Source organism: Acipenser ruthenus, chromosome 11 (assembly GCF_902713425.1).
Source record: "Acipenser ruthenus chromosome 11, fAciRut3.2 maternal haplotype, whole genome shotgun sequence".
Taxonomy (NCBI): Eukaryota; Metazoa; Chordata; class Actinopteri; order Acipenseriformes; family Acipenseridae; genus Acipenser; species Acipenser ruthenus.
Genome location: NC_081199.1, coordinates 1,616,477 through 1,630,328, shown reverse-complemented (window position 1 = coordinate 1,630,328; position 13,852 = coordinate 1,616,477).

The following is a 13,852-nucleotide window of genomic DNA, read 5'->3' as shown; positions in this document are numbered from 1 at the left end:
ATTCAGCTCCTGTTCCTTTGTCTCCTGCTTTGCTTCACTTCATGTAATCGGGAGCTCTCAAACTCTGCTGCTGTCTGTGACTCAATTAAACTCTCATTACAAGAAGCAGCTCAACACTCTCTCTGTGGTTCTTTATTTCCATGTGTCACTTTAAGTTTAAGCTTCAGTGACATTGTAGCCTGTCCCTTTGATAAAAAGGATTGCATGAATGGTTAATAGCATGTGCCGCTGCCATGGTGCATAATTGATGAGAAAGCAAGTTAAGCTGCTTCCTCTTTGCAGTATTTGCATAGGAACAGCAGTACTGGAGAGTGAGACCATGGCTGGAAGTATCAGGTTATGAAGTTTGGAGAGGAGTCGCGAGAGACTGAACACAAGCCTTGAACCCAGTGATAGACAATCAGAATCGGGATTTTCTGGCTAAACCGCAGCGATCCCTCTTTTATTGAACAGGCTGATATTGCATGTATTAAAATAAAAGGCTTCTTATACAGTGAGGTACAATTCATCTTCAGTGCTGTCAACGTGACGGTGTTAATCATACTGCTGCATTTTAGACTCTCTGAAATGCATGCAGCGAAGTTCTAATGTGCCAGTTGAGTTGTGATGTTGCACCACAGCACTGGTGAAGGTTAAACTGAATGGATTGGATTCCCCCAGCCTTCAAACACCTGGTTTCACAAACACTGTTGCACCCACTGCATAGAGACGACACTTAAACAAACATCACTGTTTCCTTATCTGCACAGTGCAAATGTGATTGTTGAACGAAAAGAGAATATACCAGCATGGCACCCCTTTTGTTGTATTTTTTTGCATCACAGTAGTACATTGAAAGTTCAATACAGGCAGTTTTTTGTCCTGCTATTATTCGAGAGCTGTGGTAACTCGCTGATTGCTCGCTTTACTTGTTTGTGACCCCCGTATAACAATAGCCCGATTTGTTGTTGATGCAGAAGGAAGTTTCTAGTGGCGTAGGTCCGTTGGCGTCACTGGCATGGCCTTCATGAATTAATGCTGGGTGTTTGACACCAGCACAAGGGACACAGAGAGAGAGAGAGAAGGCTGCTGTCGACAGCAGCACTGCAGCTGAAGGCTTTTCTTTCCCGCCATACAAAAGGTTGTCTGGAAAAGCTGGCATCAGCTGCCGTGTGATGACTAATAGTAAAAAGCAATCTTTGTTACCAGTTTAGACGTGTGGAATATGATTTAAAGTGATGCAGAACTTTTTTTTTTTTGTTTTAAATATACCATTGCTTCCTTGTGCAGTTCATTTGAACTTTTTAAAGTTTCATTTTAAGTCTTTAACGGAAGTTTATGTGGTATGGTTCAGTTTCAAAAGCCTGGGGAAAATGCACATTCACTTTCTAAAGACTTGCTCTCTAGAAAGTCATAACTGTTTTACACAGTCCCAAACCCAGCAGGGTTTGATGTGAGATCATACAGATTTAGTTTTTTACATTTTTTTTATTTTTTTGTTAAGATGACAAGCCTTCGTTGCCAGTTGTATTCCTCTTCAAAGTGACCGCTTTGAGGGTTAGAGCAGAGTAATGCATCGATGAACATTAAAACACTGACTTGCTTTGAAAGGAAAAGTGCACATCAGGACAGCGATGCTTTGCAAATGAATCTGCCTATTCCAGTGTTCACTTTCTCAAGTCTCTTTCAATAGAACCCTATGCAGTTTGAGGCACCTCACTGCCAGCCTGGTCGGAGGGGTTTGACAGTCAAACTGCATTCCAGCAGAACTTTCTGTGCCGGCTAGAGATGTCAATCAAGAGCTCTGAATGGCAAGGGCAACGTGCTATTAGATCCATTGTTTCCATTATCTGCTAAAAAAAAGAGTTGTCCTCCTGACAAAGCAATGCACACCTTGAGCGGTTTCAGAAGATGTGTGCTTCATCTGGTGCGGCTGCTGTTGCTGAGGGGGAAAGCACATTAGAAAGTCCAGCTGCATCTGAAACACACACCCTAAATTCGAGCTTTGCACTTTCCTTCACGGAGACCCGACACCCAGTGCGCCTGCGTCTCTAACTTGCTTGTTTTTATAAAGCCTTTCTTTTGTGCTGAATTCAACATTTGTAAGAATCGGTGTGTGCCAAGCACAGCCTGAGTTTGTTTAATTTAATACTTTAAGGTTCACTCAACTGCCTGTTAATGAGGCAAATCATTACCAGCGCTTGCCATAGCCCAGCAAAAATTCCACATGGTCTGCGTCACAGTTTCCATCGGCTCGGTTTTCTAGTGTGGGTTCCGTCAGTGAGCTTTGAACCTGAATCAAGTCTAAAGATGTGGACAGGTCAGAGGTCAGTGCAGTGGGGAGTGGGTGCTTTCTACAGACGTGGCAGCAGTGTCTCCGATTCAGAGGAAGCGGGCACCCCGTGGCTGCTTGTGTGTGACGTTTGGTCTGGTCCAAGTCTGGGGTTGTGTTCGTTACACTGAGATCATGAAGAAGGGTGTTTTCCTTCTGCATGGTCACATACCCAGAGTGTCTATCAGGAGCGAGCGAGACAGGGCTGAGTCACAGCCTCGGTTCCAGTCGGGTGTGAGGAGTGTGGAGGCAGGCACACAGGCAGGCTCTGTGTTAAACTTGCCTTTCATATTTTCCAGCTCGCTGGTTTGCCAGCCTTGAGTGACACCTGGGTACATTAGTCACAGTTACAGCTCACTCAGTTTACAAAACTTTAAAAAGGTTTTGTTCAGGACATGTTTGCTAATTTAAATCAAGATTACAGCTGAAGAAATGTTTAGAGAAGGTTACAAGTTTCTTAGCATTTTTCAAAGATTCTTAACCCAAGAGAATGTGTAAAAACAATCTTCAACAACAGTTTTGAAAAAAACAACTCAGTCCTTTGTACTACTGTACGATAAATCTAATCCCTGACTGTCCTTAGAAAAGACCAAGGCTCACACCTGTTTGTGTTAGTTTTATGAAACAAAGCTGAATTTGGGATCCAGGTCCTCCAAGACAGTTTGGGACAATTCCTTCCACACATTCACATTTAAAGTCAGACATTATTGCCTAATATAAAAGAATTTTGGCAATGCAGAAAGTTCAAATTGAAATGATCATTTTAATATGCAGCTCCACCTCCTAACACACCATTAACATATGTAGAGACAATCGTACAATGAGGCAATTTCAGAATCAAAAACCTCTCGCTGTCAGGCTGGAGAAATGACTCCGATATATAGGAATGACAGGGGCTGAAAAGAATAGCTTTTGCTCCTACTAAGATTTCAGGGTTTTTATTTTTATTATTACTGTTATGTATTACTATTATTATAACCTGCACTGTAATTTAACCCTGTGCTTGTATTCAGGGGAGGTGTTGGGCTTCAATCTCTAGTTAAGTGTTTCTAATTTTCCACAAGCACTTCATCACTGGTCAGTTAATTGTCAGTTTATCTTTCCCAAGTCCTAAACATTTAATGCACAGGCCTGAGCGCCTGGATAAGCAGAAACCAAGCAAATCTAATGGAAAGCATCTGGCTCCCTTCATCTGCTGGGGTACCGAGTTCAAACGACGTAAAGCAGACCTGTGTGTGACTATTTCCAAGCTTTATAAATAGCCCAGACTGAGCTCCACATCTGAGGTAGTCAGTCGTCTCCATATTGACGGGGCTGTAGCCCCTGGCTTATCTCCAGTGCCCTATCACTGTGGCAACATCAGTGCACCCAAACACAGATGCGTATCTAATCTGAAGAGACAGGGATTGGATTTGGAGGTTCGTACACAAACTTGCAGTCAGGAATCTAGCTTACGAAAAATATCTATTCACACCAGGAACTTTTTTTTTTTTTTTTGCACGTTTAGCATGCTTGTGTGAGTAAGTAACACCTACAGTTCTCAGGTTACAGCACTGGACAGTTCTGTCCACAGGCTCCAAAACCTAAACACCCGAAGTCTGGTAGGATTTCTACCTCAGTTGGTGCAAAACGTACATTTTGAGCTACGTGGTCTGTGGAGAGGTGTGGTGGAACATGCAGGCTCTTGCTGGGCAGTGGCTGTTTTGAATGTGGGTTCAATCGCATTCAGAAGCTGCTCCCTGCACTGTGCATGCAAATAGCTTGCAGATGCTTCCGCCGTCAACAGAGAAATCCCTGAACTGTCCGAGGACTGGAAATTAAACTATTCTTACACAGCCCGGCGCCCACAATACCCAGCCCTCCACTGGGAGAGATTGACTGGGGCTGGGGCATTTGTTGCCTGTATTACCCCACTACTCAGACCCCTAGTTGTTTAAGTGTTGTTGCGTTCTTAAAACCGCTTGCATACATCTGATCACACAAATGTAAATTGCATCTGTTGGTCTACCTTGCATTACCCTTTCCCATTTGTTCCATTTCCAGTTGTATTCCTGTTGGAAGTCAAGGCTTGCATCTTCTCCTTGCATTCAGATGCGATTGTATCTGAGTCAGTTCCTGGGTAAGGTCGTTGCTGCTTTTCTTGGGTGACATCATCCTCCAGAAATAGAAGGCTGGTAATGGAACACTGCTGTGAAATCACACAGACACTCTCTGATTCCCAGCGACTTCTCTTCCAATGTGCCTGCAGTGCTGAGAACTTGGAGTCGTCTCCTATTGAGGGGGCCGCTGAGTGAAATTTATTTAACAATTCTTAAATCAGGGCTGCTCACAAGAAACAAAAACATACAGCTACGTTTGCCCCAGGGGGAGAAAGGAAGGGCGATCGCTATCGGCAATTAATACCCTTTGTCCTTGTTTCCAGGATCATTCACATTCCTGATTCCTGATTCATGTTTTCTTGTGTATTTCATGTCTACCAAGGATACATCAGATAGATTATTCTTAACAAGATCTGGGCAATCCAATCTAATCAGATTTAATGTTAAAAGTTTGCCTCAAGCTCAGTTACACAACTCAATCTCCTGCTTAAAGATCCCAGGTCATGCCCAGTCTTGAACAGCCAGAGTCAGTCAGACAAACAGACAATAGGGAGAAACAAAGATCCCAGCCACCCTCCCCTCCTATGAACTCAAGGATCTGGGCAGATCCCAGAGAGTGCGCAGCCACTGATTCATGACAGGAGAAGAGCTGTGGTGAGATGGATCTACACCCAGGGCTGTAGGTCCAGCTGAAACAAGCAGAGATAAGAGAAAACCCAATCTGACAGATATGGAGAATCAGTGGTGGGCTTGGGGACTTGGGTGAAGTTGGAATAGAGATTATTATGGTCTTACTTGCAATTGCATTATATTGGGAAATGCTGCATCTATTTATGGAGAGCTAGCAAAAGGAAAGGGTTGGGAAATAACTTCTTAGACGACTTGGAGCTCTGATATAATCTGCAATGCCAGCTTAGCCCAGTCTATTTGCAAGCAGCAATGCGACGGGTGTGGTTTCAGTTCTCTGCCCATGCAGCTGGAGAACATGAGTGGAAACACGTGTACAAAGTGACAGCCTGCCTGTATTTTTAAACATGCATCTGTGTACGCATTCCAGATTGACTCGTGTTCTGATCCCTTACCCCAGCTATGAACATAACAAATACCTCAAGCACCCAGATACCATGTACACTGGCAAGATAAAACATACGATGCATGATACTTAGGGAAAAAGCCATTGGGGAAGTAAAACTGTGAACCCCACGATACGTTTGCTCAAATGTGACCCCGACAAAAATGATTATCTTCATAAAGCATCTGTAGATGTTGTCACCACGTTAAATAGCAGTTAAATCCATAACGATTGTGGAAGTACAGTGATGATTGCTCAGTGTTACGACACCTCGTGCACTGACACTCATGTGTGGATTGGATGTGTGTTACTCATGTACAGAACTGTAACTGCTTGAACACTGAACTCGGTTGGCCATATGGATCCTGGCTCTTGCAGTGCATTCTGGTACTTGTAGTCCTGCATCAGATAAAAGCACAGGGAGCCCGCAGCCACATGGTCTCCTTGTATCTCTGACAGAGACAGAGAGATTCAATCTTAAAACACAAGCAGTGAAGGAATACTGTTTCTTACTAAATCAATGATCAAAGTCTTCTGGATATCACAGAGGCTGCTGTCTCACCCCAAAGCTAGAATAACCCATTGTTTAATGTTTACAACGGGAGCAAAGAGCCCACAAGGCCACTGCTGATTAGATCAGTGTGTTGACAAATTCCACTCACTTAACTGCCTGACAAAGGATGTGTTTCCAACTGCTTCCTGGCACAGATCACACACAGCACTGTTTGATAAACACACATTCAGAAACGGGATGGTGCTCCATCTCTCACTTGAAAGTGTAGCATCAGTCCTCCATAAGGAGCTGTTGCCTCTGTTGTATGGTGAACATGCATTCAGTCTGCGCAGTGTTTGTGTTTTAAACATACATTGTTAACCATGCTTTGCCACATTGCATGCATTTGGTGTAATCAGACAGACCTTTAGCATTAATTTTTGTTCTTTTTTAATACACAGCCCTGGGGTTTCAAATGCAAGGTTTGGATAAATGCCTTGGCTGAACCTTTGTTTTTCTGAAGGTGCAAGGCTGTCAGTGTTCCTTGTTTGTTAATAATGGTCATTAGAATTCCATTCCACTTGGAAACATATAGGAGCAGCTGAGTTTAATTAGATTGCAGTTCTTTTTTGTGTGTAACCTTGTTAGCGCTAGTACAGTACATGGCATACCAAAGCTGAAATAAGACTGCCAATGCAAAGCGGTTCCCAGGAGGCAGTCCACATCTTATTAGGAGCAGGCGACGTTTTATTTCAGGGGTGTCAGGACGCTGACTGGAGAGGTCAAAGTAAAACCTGGCAAGTGCAAAGCACGGGTGCAGTATACTGTTTTGACACCATATTACCATGAATCTAAAAGCATTTCACATTGTGCAGTTCCTTTACTGGTCTTCACTGTCCTCTGTTATTCAGGTCATGTGGTTTTACAGGTAGTCAGAATTGGGGAGAAGAGAGCAGCGGACACATAACTGTCCTGCTTTGAAACAAGCCAACTTCTAAAAGAGACTGACAGAAGGGTTCTGGATAGGCTTCACTGTGTCTTCTTAACATCTGACTGCCCTTTGGTGTCAGGCTGCAGGGGAGGCGTGTCATGTTTAAGAAAGATGTGTCTGTGTCGTAATTATACAGCGCTTTCCATCCGTGGGTAAAAGAATCTAGGTCAGAAAAACACGTCTCTCTGAATATAGAATGAGCCATTCCTACAGCCAGTCCTGTTATTTATAGCTCCGTCAGGATATCATTCATCCTTCTGTATTTGTAGGTCACTGGAGGGGTTCAGTTCACAGGGGAGGCACTGAAACAGGGAGACACCCATCCACTCCCTTCCTCAATAACAGTACCCCTTCCGTGTTCCAATCCACACCTAATATTGCATTTCTAACTTCCCTGACAGCATCCGCCCCTGTTATTAAAGTGTAGGGTGGGACACACAAACGTCCTGCACGGGAGCCTCTCATCACAGAGCGGTCTAGTTGTACAAGTCATTAAGCTCCCAGTGTAAGAGAAAGCCTGGATTTATTGCACACACACACTGTGAAACTACTCCTTCCAGATGCCAAGTACACTTCAGCCTCATTATACCTTGAATGCTCCCTGCGTCTACAATCCTGCAGTGAAAAGCTCTCAGTCACTTTCACCCCAATCATGCACACTGTACAGCGACCATGGGCACTGCTGCTGCTGGAGTGCTGGCAGGATTCATTGGCCTGGAGGGGGCCATTCAACAGCTCACAGTTTTTCTAAAATAAATCACCATTAACAGCATTCATCAGCTCAAACCCAATTGGTGGGCACCAAGTCACGTTAAACAGACCAGAAAGGACTCCCAAATCATTAGCAACTCGGGATGCAGAGTCATGGTGACTGTCAGGCCTCCAGAGTCCTTCATCATGACGTAATCTCTGGAGAACCTGTCTAGAACCTGTCTAAGCACAGTGATTCGTTTTGTGTACTAACTCATTCTATTCCTGCTAGATAACCATTCCGAGTAAGTGTATGGAATCCAGCTGGTGCTGTAAACGGCTCTAAAGGTTTGGTGCAGTATAAACCATTACAGTTTGCGTCTGAGAAGGTGGGATATCCTGTTTCTTTGTGAGCACCTAATAGCATTTAAAAGGTTTTTTTTTTTTTAATTTACAGCCCAATTCAATTCAACATTTAGCTGATTTTGTCACGAGTTCATGCAATAAACAAAGCACGTGTGACATTTCAATTCAATAAATATCATCCATTTGAAGGGGCTTGTTTTACTTCAGGTTCTGTTGCCCGTTGTTTGTTCCATTTAGAAAAGCACACACATTATTGTCATTTGCAAGGCTCTGTAATCTGCGAAGCAAGGCAAGGTCAGGTTCTCTTGAAAAGGTCAGGGTGTATTGACTGAAATGCCAGGGGAACTAAAACAGATGATCAGAAGTCTGGAGCAACAATTAAAAGAACTCACTTTTGTTCAGTGGATGAGGTCGGTATTCTGTATGCAACGCTAGCTATAGCCATCAATAGAGAGGCTTTATATTCGCAATACTGAAGACTTTACTGCTGTACTGTTCCTTAGAGACTCTAAATGCAATGTAATGCTTGATTCAGCATAAACTAACTCACTTTTCTACTTTACCATCTAAAGAAAAGCCTCTCTTAAAATGCTGAAAGCTGCCGTTATTTGCAAGGCGATGTCTAATTAGTTTTTATTTGAATGACTGTTTCATTATTTCATCAGGGTGAACTGCAAGGGACACGCTGTCTCCTTCAGCTTAGTCTCCAGACAGAAGGATACTTGCTTGTGGGTTAGCTTTTAGTTACCGTGGCAACCTCTCCAGCGCTCTCAGAGGTTAAATATATCTGTAATGCTTTTGTGTTTAACCTCTTCTGTAATGCAAGGCTGTGTGTGGTTGCTGAAACTGCTGCGAATCCTTCGTCCACTGGAATAGAGCTGTGCTTCATAGAAGCAAGGGTGTTCCCAAGAGGCCGTTCAAACTAAAGCTCCCTGTCTGATTGTGTGCTTATATCTATTCAGCAAGCACAGTGTGACTGGAAAGGGAGCGTTGCATCAGCGTGAGATATCAGTGTTTTGTTTTCTCAGTAAGCTCTAGTTGCACTGGATCAGATGAGCACGTTCTTGCTACCGTGAACACACATGAACCAGTGCCTGCTTTATTCTTGTGCACAGAGGGGACCAGTTCCCTGTCTCTCTTGGTCCCAAAGGCACGTACAGTAAAACAGACATAAGCTCCAGTTGTAATGCCTTAGCCTGTTTCTTTACACAGCTCAATGCAGACATTAAGGCGTGCTGGTGTAAAAGCAGGTTCCCCCCCTGGTCCCTGGGGCTGGTCCTTACAGAGACCTTCTCCGTGCCTCTATTGTCTGGAGGCTGAGCCTCACGTGCAGCAAGTCTCAACATGCGTAGCAGCAGCCTGCTTGTGTGCGCAGCTGGCTTTCCCAAACAGCAGTTGATAATGGGAAGCAGACGCTCCTGAAGCAATGAAACCCACACGGTGCCCATTGCAACATCACCGCCGAGCGGCCGGCAGGCTCGGGTTGCTAGGATACTTCATATTTTGAAATTAGGTATCCATTAAAAAAAAAAAAAAAACACATGCTAATCTTCCAGCCATATTGCTGTATCCGTGCAGCCTTCTGTTTGTCTGAGATTTAGAGGATTAGGCATTGCCAGATACCCGGCTGGGTGCCTTTTTTTTTCTTTTTCTGGGATAATAAAACACTTGATGAATTAGAAAGGGAAAGTCAAATCTAATTATCTGCATTAAGAAGAGGAGGTGCACGCTCTGCATTGTCGGTTCGAACGCGTCGTGAATGACTCTATATTATTATTATTATTTATTTCTTAGCAGACGCCCTTATCCAGGGCGACTTACAATTGTTACAACATATCACATTATACATTATTTCACATTATACAGATATCACATTATTTTTACATACAATTACCCATTTATACAGATAGGTTTTTACTGGAGCAATCTAGGTAAAGTACCTTGCTCAAGGATACAACAGCAGTGTCCCCCACTGGGGATTGAACCCACAACCCTCCGGTCAAGAGTCCAGAGCCCTAACCACTACTCCACACTGCTGCCCTTACAGGCAAAGCGTACCCCCAAACCTCTGAAAACCTACCTATTAATGCATCTAGAAACATAATCATTGCTGTGGTTTTCAGGCAAAACACCCTCTGAATTGTATTTCATAAGCTGCATATGGTTTCACGTAACCTGAAGTAAACTAGGCGTTGGCATGCCAACCACCTCAGGATATCTGCACTAAACAATGCACCTGCTTCCATTCAGAGGAAGCTTTCAAAATGAAAGTCAGTCATGAATATTATACACAACAGCAGAGTACTGACTCCCTAAATGGAAGCCTACTTATTTTAAAACACAGTCCTTCCAGCTGTGTATTTTTGACATAGTATTTTTTTTTTTTTTTGTGTTCCCTGAAAAAAAGGACAAGGGTTGGAACGGGCCAAAATGAAATAATCAGATATGCGTCACACTCTTTTAACCGTCACTGAAGTCAAAGTTTTATCGGGTCGGATATGTGAGTGCTGACTGTATTAATGTTGTATTTTAAACATACGCTGGCAGTGTGTAACAGTTACGTTTATTAGAATCGATTACGATGGGCTGCTGCGTTCTTTTTTCTGCTGGCTGCTGGAGAAAATGCTTGGGGTAAAACGTTAAGAAGATATGAAAAGAGGTGTCAGTCAGAATCGAATAATACGATTCTTCGACTGCAATAGACGGCATTAGGCCATGGGTTGCATACATGTTCGTTTTCAAAATGGCAGTCAATGTGTCTGCACTGAAGTGTATTTTTAGCCCTGCTATTTCAAAGTGATTTCCCGGTTCAGGTGGGTATTTTATTATGTATTTGTTCAACCTGTCAAAGATTTACACTGTGAGATAGCAATGCTGATCTCGTTTTCTGTGACGTTGTTATACTTTTATTGCACAATAAAGTCCTGCCAGCTGTAGATATTTTTGAAGGCAGTTCAAATTTGACCCTTATATATAAAATAGTGCACAATATTATCACAATGAAGAAGGCAACTGCTTGAATGCAATTCACTTTTCTTACACTGCTGGGTGCAATTACAACTTCAGTGCCAGATAAAAGTACCTGCAAGTGTTCCTGTAATCTGCTCAACAAACCAGTAACTGCGACAAAGGTTCCTGTATGCTAAAGACAATGCACAGTAATATCCGTGATTGATTATCAACCTTTTACAACGCAATGGAAAAGTAAATAAACTGGACACAATGCGAGGAATTAACAATAAATCCCTGAGACCTAAGGATCTGAACGAGTACAAAATAAATCTAATTTACCAAAATAAAGTAATTTAGTGAGCGATAACAGATTTTAAAAACGATGCAACTTACTAATTTCTACCCCACACTGTTCATGTCAGCCTGCATGGTTTAACAGCTGAAGGAAGCAAACCGTCTAGTCTTGAGCAAAGAAGGGTAAGTGAAGACTTGACAAGAGTGAGGGGGACTTGATCAGAGGATCGAAAGTGAGACACGGGGCAGGGAGAGTGATGAGGTTATGCCGAGCCCAACAGATGAATGCTCTGGGATGAATCGGCTACTAGGCACCGGAGCAGCATTGATGGATAAATGGCCTCATCGCATTCCTAACTTCTCTTGTGTTCTCTGGGAGACAGGCAGGTGAAACAATGATATAATATATGAATTCTCTTGATTGTTATATAGACGTGATCACAAAGCAGATAACTGGTCATGACTCATTTATCCCAAAGGGTTGGTGTAAAGCATGGTGCTGAAAATAGAACTGACAGGATGATTAGCTGCCAATGATCCAGGAGCTTGAAAACACCTGCTTGCACATCTCTGCAGCACCGGCATCATCAACCTCGGCAGCCACACTGAACTGCAATCTGAACCTATCCTAACACTAACACACAGGAGGGGATCCTAACCCTGACCCTGACCCTGACCCTGACCCTGACAAGAACATGGGCCAAACTCTTTTGAGCCAGAGCCTTTGTTCCCAGTGTGCTCAATAAGCCATAAGATTTCCCATCCCTTAGCAAATTACAAATTGGGCCTGCCCCCTGTGAAACCCAGTCTACTGCTCTACCTGCTCTGAATGAGCTGTCGATATAGAGCACTTCTGTATGGTCCTTTAAACAGGGGCAAAAATGAGCTTGGACTATACAGTACTTTATACTGACCATATGGAATTATTAATGCGGATAGACTTGGTGCATATGTTTCTTATATGGAGAATCCTGCTATATTCCATGCAGTGGGGAATATCCCCTTTACACTGTAAACAATGGAGAATGAAATCAAGTTAGTTTGTTTGTTTCACAAACCCACCCTGATTACAGAACTGCAAAGGGCAAATGTTTTGAGTCTGGTTTAGGGATTGCTGTGTTCCTGTCTGCTCCCAGTAGAGTTGTTCGGAATTGCTCTGTGCTGTAACACTTCCTGTAATTTAGTGGTGTTAGCCAATCCGTAAGAGAAGTGCAGTGTTTCCAGACAGGAGGTCACAGAGCGATCGCGGCTGTAAGCCTGGGTCATAGACAGGATGAAACACGCGGGGTCTTGTGGTGCAGCGTTTTAGAAACGATAGGCAAACACTGTCAGGGCTTCATTCTGCCTCTAACACCGAAGACAAATCCAATTTGCTAACACTCTGACCTCTGTTACTGCTACCCCATATTTGAATTTTTCACCAAGAAGAACCCACCCATCAGCATGTCTGGTCTGGTTATTCATTTACCAGGTACCCCTGAGGAAGAGGAAATCCAGAATTACAAAGCAGGTAGTGTCATCATAGCACATAGATACTGTACTGGGAGTTAACTGGGAGTCTCAGTCAACTGGGACCTGGTTGAAACAGTCCCGACGGGAATGCACTGGAATTGTTTTTGTTAATATACTTCATATCAGAAGCCCTCCCTTATAGCTCACAGTGCTACAAATATAATGTATATCAACAATAGACGATCACAGCCTCAATCCCTGGTGTGCTTGTGTGTTTAATGACATGAAAAGAATAAAGCAGATTAAAAAGCGCTGGATCTGTACTCCATCCTGCCACACCTCATCGGACGTGATAGATTTGTCGGGTACCGTAGTTAAGTCGCAGTTCTAACAGGAAGATGCAGATAAGTGTGCTCGCCTTTCCCCTGCGAGTGCTATGATGATGTCGTGATGATGTCATGATGACGTCATGATGATGTCCTGGCACTCGCACTGAGCCCCTGCTGTTTTTGTGTCTCAAGCAGCTTCAATAGGATTGTTTTTTCCCTGAGGGGGAATGCAGGTCTGGGTCTGTTAAATAAGTGGCTATTACTAACTGCAGCAGAAGAAACCCCCACATGGCTTTAAAAACAACAAGAGGAGCGGGCAGTGATTCTCAGCCCCTCCGAACAGAATGGTGGTCGCTGGAAATGGCTGGAATTTCAATTCTGATGTACTACTTCCCAGCACCGCTAATGAAAAAGTCAAATCATTGCCATTGAAGCCAATACCCTTAACTAGACGTGGAAAAGCCCTGGAAACACCACATGAATCTGCATGTCATTAAACCTCTTAAGCGAATCCCCTCCTCGCAAGCTGTCCTGTCTTGTTAATCCTGCTCTGTGCCGCTTCTCGTAGCGCTCCAGTCCAGTCAGTCTCTCTGGAATGGGAATGGGAGTGGGAGCTGTGACATGCTGGCTATTTTAGGAATTTCATTCCCCCCACAGCTGCAGCCCTGTTGGAGACCTGCCGTTGCTACCCTCCTGGTAAAAAAAAATGCAAGTAAAGTGACTGTCAGTATTTTTTCATTAGACAGCACTGTTAAATAAAACAATTCTTTGACTGGATGTCTAAAAGGCTGGACAGAACCATC